We start from the raw sequence: 15,390 nt of genomic DNA on the forward strand, positions 1-15,390 counted from the left end.
CTGTACCTCTGCCACATAGTGGGTCTGTTTGGGTCCTTTGTTTCTCCTACCCCCCCTATGCTCCTTGGGAGGCGGGCTTTCAGGGGCAGGAGATTTTGTTTCCGGTTCCTGGTTTTCCAAGGGATGTTTACAAGTTGGGAAGGAAGCTTCCTCCAAGGCTTTACACCCCTCTTCCCTTTGTGCCTCCTCCCTGGGAACCGGTGGGTTATCGGGGTGCTGCCCCCGTCATTGTTCTGGAGCACCAGGTCCAGAGTTCTGGCCATTCTGCAGTGGCATGCTCATCTGAGGGTTCTGTTGAGCCCTCAGTATGTGACCCAGATCCCATGCCATATTTTGGACTTGGCGCTCAAGTTGGGAAACCCGCTCAGGTTGATACGGGGTTCTGTTTTCTCCCCTGGGCTGATCCCGGGAAGGGTAGCTATCCCTTCTCTGGTAATACCCCGGGTTGGGAAGATTTGGGTACCCCTCCACCCTTGGCCTCCCCTCTCCCGGATAAGGTTGTCTGGGCTCAGGGAATTGGGGAAAGAAGGATGGATGGTTTTGGGGCTGGAAACCTTGTGGATACCTGGGAAAAGAATTCTGCCCAGTGTTTGGGGAATTTCTGCCCTCCTGTGGAAAGTTAGGAGGGAAGTTCCCTGGGTCAGGTGCTTGGCTGTATCCCCCCCCTTGGGGTGGAGGAGTCCACACATAACCCAGGATTGGTCGGTTTCCCTTGTAGCAGGGACTTACATAGTCAGGGGAGCGGGGTCCCCATTTGTGGGACTACCTCCTCGACTCCCTGTCTGTGACTGGCCCGAGGGCCTTCTGGGCTGTGAATTATTTGGTGCAGGCAGGTTTTTAGGCCCCCTCATCTCCAAATCTAAAACAGGGGCAACCTTTACCTCTGCCACCTTGGCAGAAGCAGGGGTGCTGTTGGTTTTGGGGTTTTTCTGTGCATTACTTTTATTTTCTATGGGCTTCTGCACCTCATAGATCCGGGTGGCTTGCTCACTGACCCAGTCTAAAGATCTTTTCTCGTGAAAATCTCTCACGAGCTGGGTCATTATGTACTTGGGAAGAGCATGGAAAAATGTGTTGATGAATTCTCTGCTGTCCGTGCGCACCCTTCTGGTGGTCTGCGCAAAGGCACGCTTCAATTCTTGCACAAATTCTTGTGGGGCCTGATCCTCCCCACATTGCAAATTGTAGGCTGCCTTGCGAGCCTCTTGGGGATTTCTTTGTACAGAACATTTTTTCAAGATGGCCGCCCTATATGTGGACCATCTTGAATGGTTTTGGTCCTCCAGCCCCGCAAAGAAACTGGAGTATTCAGGGGAGAATGTCCATTTGACTTACTGGATGCAGCTACTGTTGTCCTTCAAATGGAAAGTCTCCATCATTTGCTCATAGAGCTCCAAGTGTTCCCAAACAGAATACTTGGCGTTCTTATGATAAGGCGTGATAACACTCCTGATTGGCTTAATCTGTTTTAAGGGGTCCTTAAGCAAGGCCCTTTTCACCTTATTGGCCTGTGTGGTTCGGGTAACCCTGGTCCATTCATCCTCTGATTCAGACGCACTGCTCCCAGAGGTGCCCGTCTGATCTTCCAGGTTTTCCCGGATTCTGCGAGCGGAATAGCTGGCAGAATGTGTGGACCTGGTCTCCTGTGTCCTGTGACGCTCAGAGGAGTCTTCAGATCCCTCCTTGCTACCAGGATTTGATGGGTACCCCCCATAGTGACCTAACTGGGCAGAGGTTTTTAGGATGCCCTTAGGGGGCCTCATTTCCTGGGGTTCCCCGCTAAATTGCACTGTACTTAGGTGCCCATACCCGGGTGCCTGCCCATCCATTCCTGGGTGGTACTGGCCTATGAGCCCCATACTTTTGGCTGCATAGTAATCTGCCATTCCTGTGGCCTTGTGCTCATGCGCGCCAGGGGACATGGGGGTGGCAGAGTCCAGGGACTGAGAGAGATGAAGGCCTCTGGTACTAGGGCTTCTGAGGTTATGCTCAGGTGTTTCCCTTTCCCAGCAAACTTCATCCCTGTCAGCCCATGCTCCCTGTTGCAATGCAAGAGCCTGCGCTTTCAGTTCCTCAGTTAAGGACTTACTAAACTCTATGGCCCTCATTACAAGTCAGGCGTTAAGGGTTTAACGGCACTGTCGGCGCCGTTAACCCTTAACGCCTGATTCACACTTTAATGCCTGCTTTTTGCAGGCGTTAAAGTCCAAGGCGCTAAGCGACCTTCGTGCTAATTACGGCACTGTAATTTACGGTGCCATAATTAGCGCCTTCCCCATCCCCATTATGCCCTATGGGGGAAAAATGGGAATGGGGAAGGGCAAATGGTGAATGGGGAATTACCGCCCCACTCACCTTGGAATGGGCCGGTAATTCCGCCATCCACCATGGCGGAATCCGGCATAGACCATGGTGCTAATAGCACCATGGTCCACCGCCTGACTTGTAATGAGGGCCTATCAGTCTCTCCTGCATGGCTACCTGTTGCTGGAGCCTATCATTGCGCTGACAGAGAGCCTCATTTTCTCTCTGTGCCTCCTGATTGGTCCTGGAGTACTGGGCCAGTCTCTGCTGCAGGAGGGTTACCTCCTGAGTCCCATCCCTACTGGCCTGCTCCTTTCTTGTCAGAGCCTCTTCCACCCTCCTGTTGAGTTCTGACAGGTTCTGATGCTCTTTTTGGAGGTCACCCAGCCCCTGGAGGGCCAAGTGATTTTCTTCAGTTTTTCTTTTTAAATGGCAGACTTCCTGGCCTAAGGTGTCCCTTTCCTGACTAAGAGTCTGCATCTGTGCCACCAGGTCTTCCCTTTACCTTTGAAGGGCACCAGCTTTCTGGCACTCCTGATCAAACTATGCCTGGGTATCCAGGTCTTTCAGGATCAGTTTATTGCTCTCTGCCTTTTCCCTATCTAGGTGGCTTTGCAGGGTGACTACCTGCTCAGCACATGCCCTATTGAAATCTAATTGTTGCTCCAGCTTTTTCTGGCTCTGCAGTAGGGAGTCAAAACCTTCTTGGTACTCCTTCTGCAAGGCCAGAAATCTGGTATCCTGGTCAGACTTTTCCTGTTGCAGGATACACATGTCCTCTTTGATTTTAATGAGATACTGTCTGCTCTCATTTTCTGACTCTTGGCTTATGTGCATCCCCTGCTCAGAAGAGACAAGGTCAGATTGGGCCTTCTCTAATGCGATCTGTTGCCTATTTGCCAGATCTTGGCCTTCAGCACATTTGTCCTGCATGGCTCCCATATAGATACAAATATGCCGCTATCCTAACCATCTTGTCGTGTTCATCTTTAGCTTTAGGAGCCATGTATAGTTTACTCAGGGCCACATGTAAGGGACCCTGATCTCTCCAGTTATCTAACCCAGTTGCAGTGATCTGTTGTGTGATTGCCTGCAACCACGCATCCTGGCCCTGCTCAGTCCATTCACCTCTCACAAATAGCTTATGTAAGAAGTGCTCTCTGGCTATTTCGATGTCTACCAGTGCCGTCATTCTGGAATTTGAGTTCCTTCCTGACTTACAGAAGTTTGTATTTTATTTTGCAAAACAGACCATTTCCTTAGAGCGTTCCTTTGAGGGGCGCTTTCACAGTCTAAAACAGCGTGGTGATCTAACCGGATATGTGTATCCGGTCAGTTGACACACTGTATTAAGCTGCACAAGCGGTAATTCTAATTCAGAATATCCCGGACGAGCCCCCACTTTGTAAGCGACTTCAATTCAACACTACAGCTAAGTCAATGCCTAGTCTGGGATGCTGATGGAAGCCTTTACTGATATATTTTTATGTCCAGTTCATTTACTCTGGATGACAACCCTCATATAACACCCCTCTCTGAGAATCCCCCCGACCCTGCTGTGCCAAGAAGTAGGTTTATTTTGCAAATTTAAAAGGTTTATTTGAAAATGAAACAATATATATATATATATATATATATCATACTTTTATAATAAATTAATGTTTGATAGCACACTTGTGAAGATGATAGTGATCAACAAAGGATAATGTTACAGTGGTATACTCTTTTTGATTGCTTAGAAGTGATATAGAGAGGATAAAGCAGCTGAGAATGCTTTTATGGCTTCAAAGACAATGCAATGATGAATGAAATGCAGTACAGAAAATAAACTTGATATGACTTCAACAAAAACAATGTAATCACTTTTCTTTGACAATTCACCCCCCTTTTATGCAAGGTAAAGAGATGGAAGGAAAACACACAGTTCTCAGGAATGCAATCAAATATGATTCAGTTCCCCCCTGGCAAGCTTAGAGGAAAACAGGTAGGAGTTTTAAACACAGGCAAGATACTTTGATGTGGTTGCAATTAAGTGAAAAAATATGCTAAAAAGGCTTTTAATTCCCTATAGGGGGTTCAGGGTGAGTGAGAGATACTTAAATTAATTCAGGATCACTTTAGCAATGCTCTATGAATGATTGTCAGGTTGCACACGAATTTCAGCAAGGAAAGCAAGGACAAATATTTTTACACGTGGCTGAAATTTAGCAAAATGTCAAATCGCTGCAAATTTTGTCGCGTGCATTGAGCACATTTACGGAGGAAGTCGGTTCTAGGCACGTTGGAAAGCCTAGAATCTTAGCTCTAAGATGGCAGTTAAAACTCACTCCTAGCACACACGGTTCCGGAGATACGGCTAATTTAGTAAAGGTAGTTTTTCGGATTTGAAATTTTAAAGCTCAGAATGACAGATGACAGTTTTCAGTTTTAAAAATGACAGAAAGACACGATTTCAGGAGGCAGTTCTAATAGGCTAAAATAGTTTGGATTAGATTTTTTTAATCTAAGAGATTGGTTTTTGCACAGTGCTAGCTGGGTACTCACACTAGATTTTGGACAGGAATGTGACTTCCTCACCGATCGGGTCAGGATTGGCTGGACATCTGCTAGCAGTTCTTCACAGCGATCTGGTCTCCGGTTCTCTCTGGTTCTGGATACAGCACTGCTTTCTGGATACTGTTACAGGTTCTTGCAAAAGGTCTTGGCAAACAATTCAAACAGCTCGCCCGGCTGTTGAATAGTTTGGTTGGTTTTGAGGCCTGCTGAAGAGGATTCAGCTTGTGGATTCAGGCCTCTCTGCTACAAATTCTGGAGTTAATTTCTGGTCTCTGGAGATTGATGGATTTGAAGTCTGGATCTCTGGATGTGAAGTCTGAAGTCTCCCGGCAAAGCGTCCCACAAGAAAGTGGAAAGTGAATGTCTCTACCTGGGTTTCAATGTTCCTTTTATGTGTTTTGAAAATGGGTGTGTGCCTGGGCCTAGCTAAGCCTGCCCCTCTCACTTATCATTGGCCAAGCTTTCCTCTATCCCTTGATTGGGGGAAAGAAATGGAGTGTCAGAGTGATGCTGTAAGGGTTATGGTCAGAGGAACCCCCTCTTGTCAAATTGCACACAAATCTATTTCTGACCCAAATACATATTTATCTATGTATCATTTTTCTAATATTATAGGTCCAGTTAACATATTTTCTGTAGCACCAAACCATAAGATCCCTGTCTTTGTACGATGTTGTGTCTGCTTGTGACAGAATTCTCCCCTTTTCATCCTGATAACGACCTCTAAACCTTTCCAGATTTTACACAAATGTGCACCAGGGATATGGGTTTCAGATGATTAAGTGTCAGATTTTTAACATGCATACATTTGGAGTAACAACCTTTTTTTCCGCTACTGTGCCCAAGAACATACCACAGGGTCCTAACACCACTTAAAATGTGCACAGAAAAATCACAAGAATGATAATGTTATTTATATAATTTTGACAAGTCCGCACTATGAATTATCCATCTTTTTAAAATCATGCTCTGGCCCCAAACGGGTGTGGTTTTCCAAAGCACATGGTGGAATTTCTGGTTTATCCACTTCCCCCAAGCTCAGCTTGCTCTCACAGGCACTGCCCCTCCCAGTTTCTCCCAAGAGGAAGCCACTTTACGCCCCCCCAATATAACATTTGCCTGAGCCAGTGACAGTGCTTTGTTTAGTTTCCTGTAGTCCCCAGGTGCCACTCCTCTAATTCAATCAGAGAGGTGTCATCTCCTTTTGACAGGGGCAGCAGAATGCAGCCAGGCCTGGGAAGAGTTGTTGAGCCAGTTCAACTCCTGTCTGGGGTAGTTGTCAGGCAGAATTCACTCTCTTCAGCCAGGCTTCAGCTAAATGTCCCTTTAGTTCCCAGTTTTCTACATTCAAATTCAACTTACAATTTTTGCTCATGCACCTAGAATGCTGATTCTAAGTTCAAAACTATGACATGTAAACAATTGCAACCTATGTGACACTCACAAGTAGGTCACTCATTTATTCTAAACATTTCGATTTTAGTGGCTTTAAACCCAAATTCACTTAAACTGCTGACATCCCCAGCTATTTTTTATATATACATTAAATAATTACTTCCTTCAAGTCATTTCAGAATATAGTTTTACATTGTATCCACCTCTTAGCAAGTCTTTCCTTGGTCCGGTTTGGGTCTATTTGTTCAGTTTTACACAAAAGTCTGGTGGTTTTAAAACGCCGGCTTTCTGATAGTGGTGAGCACCAGTATTGCATCCATTTTTGACATTAAGAAAATTAATTCCCCACAGTTCTGGGTTGCTTTTGGCAATCAGCATTGCCATTCCCAACGGTTTCAGGCTACTATGTGTGTAGCCCAATGGTGGTTTTAGGCAGTGCCCTCCTGTGCTCACAACATAGGCAAAAATGGGTGGCAGCCTATTCTTCATGTTTTCCCTGTGCACTCTCTGGGGAGTTTTGGCCCTCATGATGTTTTCAATGCCAGTAATGCACAGTTTTATGGTAGGGCTTGGATGCATGGGGAAAAACATCCCACAGCATGTTGAAGGGTGAAACATGGCTCAGAAGTGCATGGGTGCAGTGCAGCACATGTGTACATCCCCAACTATCAACAGAACCACAAATGTAGTGATGTCAATCTTGTGACATGACGGCACTGTAAGGGTACGTGCAGTCATCATGTGCAAAGTGTTGGCACTGGATTGTAGGGATGCACTGCACCCCCCACACATCTGCAGGGAATGGCAGGGAGCCAGTGCATGGCTCTGAATGGCTGACCACAGTACTGTGAAGTTGCAGACTGTGTATGCAGGTGTCAATTGCATCATCTGAGACAACTGAGACTACAGCAGATGATAGGGGGACAGAAAACAGGACTCATGAGGAACCATCACAAGTACATCTATGAAGGCAGAAGCCACAACACCAATCGCCTGGAAGCAGGGTGGCTGTAAAAGATGGAGGCCTGTGCCCGACACAGACAAGGGCACCATAAACATGTGCATGATGATGAAGTGACCCTGAGTGAGCATGTCATGGATGAGCAAATAACATGGGCCGGATAAATTCTGGAGATGTGGTACAATGAGTATCCTGCCACGGACCCATAGGGGCTTGCAGGGCATGCAATGGTCCATGAATGATCACTCATGTGCACTCTGAGCCTGTGCCATCTGCACGGTCCAAGTGAGACACCCTGCATCAAGGACAAAGGATGAACCCCACAGCACAGGTATGGCAGGGTTGCACAGGGAAGTGTGCCTGTACACAGGAAAGGGGAACAGGCCATAGCAGTAGTCTAACACGGAAACCGCCAGTACCACGGAGATAGTGAACTGCAGGCTGGTGGAGAGGCAAGGAAGCATGCCCATGAGGAGGAGTAGTTTGCAGGGTGACCTGACATAGCTGTCAGTCATGTGATGACATAGGCTGAGTGTTGGGTGGAACTACAGCACAGGCTATATGCAAACATGTCAGTGAGCCTGAACATGGACAGGAGAGGCCGCCGAGTGACTTGCATGTAAGTAAGGTGCATGTGTTGTTATGAGGACTGCCCCAGTGTGCAGCACATGTCCTGCATGCAGACTGCATGATGACAATCACATATTAGCAAAGCATTGCATGTGTCACACATGTCACTCATCAATACAAAGCCTGACCTGGCAGTCAATCACAACACATCACACAAGCAAAACACACATGGGCTGGACAGACACGCAGCAAGACTCACTGAACGTTGCATCATAATCCTGCATCTCTCCCACTCCCTGGATAAGTCCCTGATCTATGAACTCTGCAGGGATTCCCTGGTGCGGAGTGAGTTCATCCTGCTCTGGTGGTGGCCCACTGCCAGTCACCTGAGTCAGGGAGTAATTAGAGGCCCGCTTTGGTTTGCACAGCGTCCAACGCTTGTGGCAATCCTGAGCTGTGCGCCTCTCATATCCCAATGCATTCACACAATCCGCAATGAACTGCCAGTGGACCTGACGCTGGGCAGGCGTAGTATGGCATCCTGCGTCCACCAGCATATTGCGGTCGTGTGCCGACACGTAGTCTACAAGGAAGTCCAGCTCCTCTTTATTGAACGGCCTCTTCCTTGCCGTGCCGGAGGCCGATGTCGTATGTGGGGTCCCAGCCTCATGCGCAGAAGCACACTTCCTCCTCTTGGCCAGTTGTGCAGACCCTGAGAGGCAAATGCCGCTCTGGTCAGTTGGGGCAGTGGCGATGGTGGATTGGCCAACGGAAGTTGGAATTGGCACGAGGACAGAAGGCCTGGATTGTGTGATTGGCTGCTGGGTGCTGTTGCCAGGACCCAGCAGCACAACTGCCTCAGTGCTAAGTGCTGTGACCGACACATTCCTGGTTGGCAGACTCACTGCCGGGGTGGTGTCGGCTGCATCTGCCCATGCAGCTCCCACCACCTGTCTGCTTGGGGCAGCAGATGTAAAAACTGCCACAGGAACATGTGCCTTGGTCACAGCAACCTTGGACACACGTGGCTTGGCTGTCAGGAAGCGTGGGGTCAAGGGGGGCACTAGGGTTGTGGGAGCCACCTTATGTAGATGCCACCTTTGCCCTCATTGCAGATGTGCTTGGTGTTGTACTGTGCTGAAACCAGGGAAAGACAGAACCAGAAAGAAACTATACTTGCCAGCATGCTTGGCCTCAAAAACTACATCCCCGGCAGTCCAGGAACTAAATTCAGGCACACGGAGCCTGCAAATGCGCGGGCCGACGCCCAAACCAACGTCCAAGCGTATGCCCATGCATGCAGGAGCTCCTGCGCATGCGCGGACAATGCGAATTCGTTCTCGCTCAGCTTTTCTCCCGAATGGACGCATCTCAGAGGATCTCCGGGCAGAACACTACACGCGGGGCCAGACCTCGCCTGCAGAAACTCTTGCAGCCCCGCAAGATAAAAGCTAAGTTATTCTTGTTACTCCTAACTTGTTTGGCAATCGGAACGGCAGCCCTTGAGAGGGAGGGATCCCGGTAACCCCGCAAAGTCAATCCAGGGAGGGAGATCAAAGGGAGACCCGCACCCGGGGGTTATCCATTGCCGCAGCACAGAGCAGAACACTAACAGCATGTGGCATCGCATGTCTAGCATGGGCTTATACTAACTAGTGAAACTGAACCTGGAGGGAGCAGTCTAGAAAAACACACTAATTGTTTCCTTTTCGGCATGCACCGGCGCTGCTTCTTGCGGCAGAAAGGGCCGACAACTGTGCAAACTTCCTCTTCGTGAAATGGACACGAACAGCCTGAGCTAAGTGCTATTTTATATTTATGTTTGGGTTACATTGAAAAGACAGAGCAGCAGCTCATTTTGGGGGAGAAAACATATTGCTTATATTTTGTGATTCTTTCATGTTAAAGCAGATTTGAGTGGGGGGACTAGTTTTTAGGTGACAAGGGGCAAACTCAGTGCGAAACCATAACTGAGTGCAGCGCCTCTGGTTTGCCATGAAGAGGCAAGGGGCAAAAGCAATGCTTCAGTGAGATTGAGTGCCAAGCCTCATGTGAGAGTGCGAGTGTATGTGAACCAAAACTAAATGTTCGCTGGAAAGTAACCAAGAGAATCTCACAGGACGGGAGCTCAGGATCATGTTTTCCCTTCAATTCCCCCTCCCTATCCACCATCAAGATTCCTAATCCTCTTTCCGGTTTACCTAACTCCCCGAAACCCATCCAAACCAAGGACTCTAACCCTCTTTCCCCAAGGGGGTCACAGCGGCCTGTGTTTTGCCCTAAGCCAGGCGCCGGGATCCCCGAGGGGAGGTAGGTGTTCGTGCTGCTTCGGCGCTGGAGGAGTAAAATGGATCTGACAATGGCCTTCCTGCCCTGAAAATCTGCCTGGAGTCCTGTGGCAAGGCAGCCTGCGCTGGCTGACCCCGAGCCTGGGTGGTGGTTGCCACAGCTGCACCTGCAGTTTCCACCACCTGGTGGCCCGTGCCAGCAGATGACAATACCTGTGGGGTCAGATGTGCGCTAGGGAGAACTGCAGCAGCAGCATCTATGTGAGGCGCTGGGTGTGGTGGCATGGCTGTCCCAGCAAGTTGCTGGACATCCTGCCCTGGTGTTACACCCTGGCCAGGTCCCTCTCCACATCCACCTTGGCCTCTGTGGACTCCCTGGACTCCCTGGCCACCCCGGCCACCCCTACCATGTGCCCCACCATTCCCAGCCTTGGGAGGTCGCCCAGCTTTGCCGCCCTTCCCTTTTGGAGTCCTCCCAACCATGGCACAGATGGTATGTTCCCAATGAGAGGTGCACACAACAATTTTCCCGGGCAATTGGGATGAAAGGGGCAGGGTACGTGATGTTAGACACACCCCTGTGCTCCTGCAAGGCTGTCTGTGACCCCTGGTGATAGAAAACAGGTCACGCAATGCTCAGGCACCCCAAAAAATGATAATAAATGAGCATGCAACCCCCGGTAGCCCACGTACATGGAATAAACCTCCCGCAGTACGCCGTGGCACCCAGGGACATAAAAAATAAGTACGCGTGGAATACGCAGGCTACTCTGACCTCAGAAATGGGTGTGCAACACACAGGGCAACCACAGTGGGAAAAATAAGCGTGCGCGACTCATCGTCTGCCATGCGTGGAAAAGAAAAACACACGCGCGTGTGCGCATATGCAATTCCCCCGCCAAAACAAGAAGTACGAACTTTAAGCGCTGTGAAGTAATCACGTGTGAACCCACACGAAGAAGAAACACACGTGGTCGGTTTCCACGAAAAGCACATGCAGATAATTGCTTACCCGAGCAGACTTTTAACCCCTGGTGAAGGCAACGCCCGTGCGTGTCACGTCACTTACACACTTACGCGCTAAGGGCCTTTCCTCGGATTACACGCTCACGTGCTGTTTTTCCACGTGCAGACTCACTCTGCATCAAGCTGGCCAGGTGACAACACACAGAAGACCAAGCTCCTGGCCAGAAGGCCATTTACCTGCCCCCCAGAACCCCGAGCAGTCTCCTATGAGGCATATGCTGCTGTTAGCCTGCATGCTGCCAACATGCCCTGCTATTTGGTGCCTGCACAGAAGCCATAGCCAGGGATCCTGTACCTGAGACCAACTCTGCTGGTCCAGAAGACTCCCGACTGGTGTATCATCACTCCACAGCCCAGCCCCAGGACCAGGTTGCCCACCCACACCTGTCTCGGGGGTTGCCATGTCGGGTTGCCATGTCCGCCTCAACACCATCATGGGACAGTGGCAACCCCCAGTCAGAGAGGCAGAGGGCTGCCAGTTTCACTGAAAATGAAGTTGACATCCTGGTCGAGTCCTGGGAAATTATGATGCCCACTTCTCAAGTTTGCGCCTCGACAGGGATGGTCGGAGTGGATCTGGAAGGACATTGTGGATGCCAACAACGCGGAGGGGGGTGGCATCCCACGACTATGACCCTGTCCTGAAGCGCTGGGGGGACTTCAGGTCCAGGGCCCTCAGGAAGGCCTGGTGTCTCGTTAATGCTCATGTAGAAGTGGGGCGCCGGACCAGCTGACCAACATCTAGATGAGGGACCTGGAGTGCATTAACCCAGCTCTTCACCACCAGGTGCTCGAGATGCAGACCCATACGGAGTCGAGTGGTAGGTGTCCATGTGTTAATCTCCAGCGTAGTGCATGTTGAGGTGTGTCAGGTGTGTGCACCTTGGTCGTATGTCTGGCATGCCCCATGCATGGATGTCTGTGTACAGGGACATGACAGTGAAGCATGTGAGTCTTGTCAAGCGTGTGTAATGACAATGGTGTGTGTGTTGCTATGCATGATGTGCACCTGCATGTGACATTGCGCACATGATTGCAGGCCTGTGTCTGTACCGGGCCATTTCTGTTGTGTGAATCATGGATGCTGATGTCACCCTCATGGACATGCATGGTGTACATGTGCGTGTTACTGAGTGGTGAGTGTGTGACTGGGAAACGCCATGGATGCAATGACACATGCACATCTCAATGCGTGCATTGACTGTTGTGGCCTAGCTGGCCGTGATTGCACTGTGATGGACTGTGCGGTGGTGTATGTGCATGAGTGTTGCTTGCAAGGACCCATGTGTTGTGGAAGGTGATGATGGCTATGACATACAACAGTGCCATTTATGTGCATTTGCTTTGTGTCTGGCAGACTTACGTTCAGTACCCTGATGCTTGTGTTCAATGTCTCCCTTTCCACAGCAGCGAGTGAAGAAGAGGGCAGAGACGGCGCTGTGGAGTAGAGCGGTGGGGATGCCTCCACCAGCCAGAGACGCAAGGCCCAGTCACCCTCCCAGGTTATGCCATCATCCGGGAATGAGGGGACTGGTGCTGCCTCCGCCACTACAGCCACAGCTGCCGAGGGGAGGCCCAAGTGGCCAAGGTTGGAAGTAGGCTCATCAGCAATGGAAGGGGCAGGTGGGCGCCCACAGGGGCAGGACATTGCAGAAGACGGTGCGGTGCCTCCAGGTTGGTGGTAGGTGAGGAGGAGGTGGCATTAGACCCACACGTGGGGCCTGGTGGGGGTGATTCCACTGGTGGAAGTGGTGCAGTGCAGGGGCAAAAGGCAGCACAGGTTGCTGTGGAGGTGCCTGTGCGTAATCCTGTCCCTGATTCTGCGACTGCATCACTCTGCACCAGCAGGGATGCCTCATTCCAGGCCTGTTCGCAGGTAGTGGATGTGTCCACATCAACTGACCTTCCTCTACCTGCGGACGAGGCAATCCGTGACAGGGTTGAGCCCATCCTAGTCGGTGTGGCAATGCGCACACGCGTGATTCCTGATGATGTGCATGATTCCTGATGATGTGCGTGATTCCAGGATAGACAACGCACATCATCACGAAGAGCTGTGTGCCACCTAGAAGTGGCTAGGACAGCTCATTGTTGCAGGGCTCCTCCATGTGCTGGCGGCTCTAGCGACCCTCTCCTCCTCTGCACCCACAATGCGCCAGTCATCCTCCATGCCGTCTTCCGGCCCAGATGCCACCAGGGCACCCCGTTGACCTGCCTCATCCACCATGGCCAGGCTGCTGGAGATCACATCCCTGCCATAGTCGGGAGACAAAGGTTCAGCAGAGGTGGTCGCCCAAGCAACAGGATCCCTGGCAATGGAGGATGTGCTGGCAACTTCCAGCAGTGCATGTCCACGACAGCCCCGGGGGTCTTCAGCGTCCCAGAGCCAGTCGTGATGGCACAGGCAGATGACATTAAGGCAGCAGCACTAGGCTTGACATAGGAGGCGTCCAGATTCGGGGCTTACAAAATCACAGGGGCAGGCATCGGCCAAAGGGCAGGAGGACACTGGACTATGTGTGTCTTCCGTGTGACAGTGGATGGGCCAGCAAATGAATGCAGAGTGGCAGCGGGCTGAAAGGGCACAGCTCATCATGGCCAGGGCGGAAAACTCCATGGGGTCGGCATTGAGCCGGGCACAGTTTCTCAGGGAGTTGGTGGAGAGCATGTCGGTGTCAATGCGAGCCCTCGAGGAGAGAGCCCAGTCCCGCCTCCGGGACATAGACTCGGAGTTCGATGATGCTCTTGCCAAGACTCTTGGTAAGAACAGTGATCCGTAGGACTAGCCCACCGCCATTTTATATAGTTTATTAGGCTTAAGTTTCCTTTTGTTTTATTTTTATTTTGGAGTTGATGGACAATGCTCCACTTTTTGTACACAGTTGTATTTTGTAGGGTTTTTACTAGGTTTCATTTGGTTTTGGGATCATGGAACCCAAGAACATTCTTTGTCAATAGTAGTGGAACTGCAGATTTTATCCATTTATGTTTTTCACACCCATGATGGAATGTTTTTTTTTAATTTACCCTTTGGAATCATATTTTTTGTTTCTGAACATGGGCCACTTTGAGGATTTGCTTTTTGTTTTGGATTACACTTTTTATGGATTTTGCATTTCAGTTATGTTCCCATTCATTTATTTTTCCTTGGATGGTTGTTTTTCGTTTGGTTGATTTCATTTTTTAGTACATTTTCATTAGTTCACATATTTGTGTTGTCTGCTCTCATTAGTTTGGTGCATGTATCAGTCGTCATTGCCTCAGTCATGTGTCACTGCTGTGTGGCCATGTTGGGCATGTCTTTGGGTGCATGCATGTGTGCTTCTGTGAATGAAATGCCATGGAGCCTGTACTGGGAAGTGGGGACAATGGATGGGTGTGGAGATGCACTGCGGGGGGCAGCATGGGGTGGCATTTGGATGGACATTTGCTACATGCATGTATGTTGTGACAATGGGCCTCATTATGAGTTTGGAGGTAGCCATGGTGCAATTAGCGTCATCGCTGCCTCCAAAATCATGTCCGAGTTCTGTGAATGAGGAATTACTGGGTCATTCCAACCTTGGAGGACCCGGTAATTCCTCATTCACAAAACCAACCCCATTCCCATTGGGAATGGGGATGGAGCTAATAACAGGCTTGTTAATAACAGGCCCGTTATTAGCTCCTTGGTCCCCTTGCGGGACCTACAAAGGAAGTCTGGTCTGACCAGACGTTCTGTGCGGGTCCTGCAAGGGAACCTCGTAATAGGGCGGAATGGGTTTACCAGCACCGGCACCATTACCGGTAAACCCATTCTGCCAACCTCGTAATGAGGCTCAATGTGTTGTTTGGGTGGATATGAGTCAGGGCCTGCTGGCAGGTGCCCATCATTGATGTGGGGACATGAGTCGAAGCCTGCTGGCAGGTGCCTATCACTGCTGGGGGGGACATGAGTCAGGGCCTCCTGGCAAGTGCCCATCAATGGTGGGGGGACATGAGTCGGGGCCTGCTGGAAGGTGCCCATCACTGGTGGGGGGAATGAGTCAGGGCCTGCAGGCAGGTACCCATCACTGGTGGGGGGACATGAGTTGGGGCCTGCTGGCAGGTGCCCATCTCTGGTGGGGGGACATGAGTAGGAGCCTGCTGACAGGTGCCCATCATTGGTGGGGGGGACATGAGTCAGGGCCTGCTGGCAGGTGCCCATCACTGGTAGGGGGACATGAGTCAGGGCCTGCTGGATGGTGTCCATCACTGGTGGGGGGACATGAGTCAGGGCCTGCTGGCAGGGTCCCATCACTGGTGGGGGGA

The sequence above is a fragment of the Ambystoma mexicanum genome, chromosome 4q, assembly GCF_040938575.1.
Source record: "Ambystoma mexicanum isolate Mex_15411 chromosome 4q, UKY_AmexF1_1, whole genome shotgun sequence".
NCBI lineage: Eukaryota > Metazoa > Chordata > Amphibia > Caudata > Ambystomatidae > Ambystoma > Ambystoma mexicanum.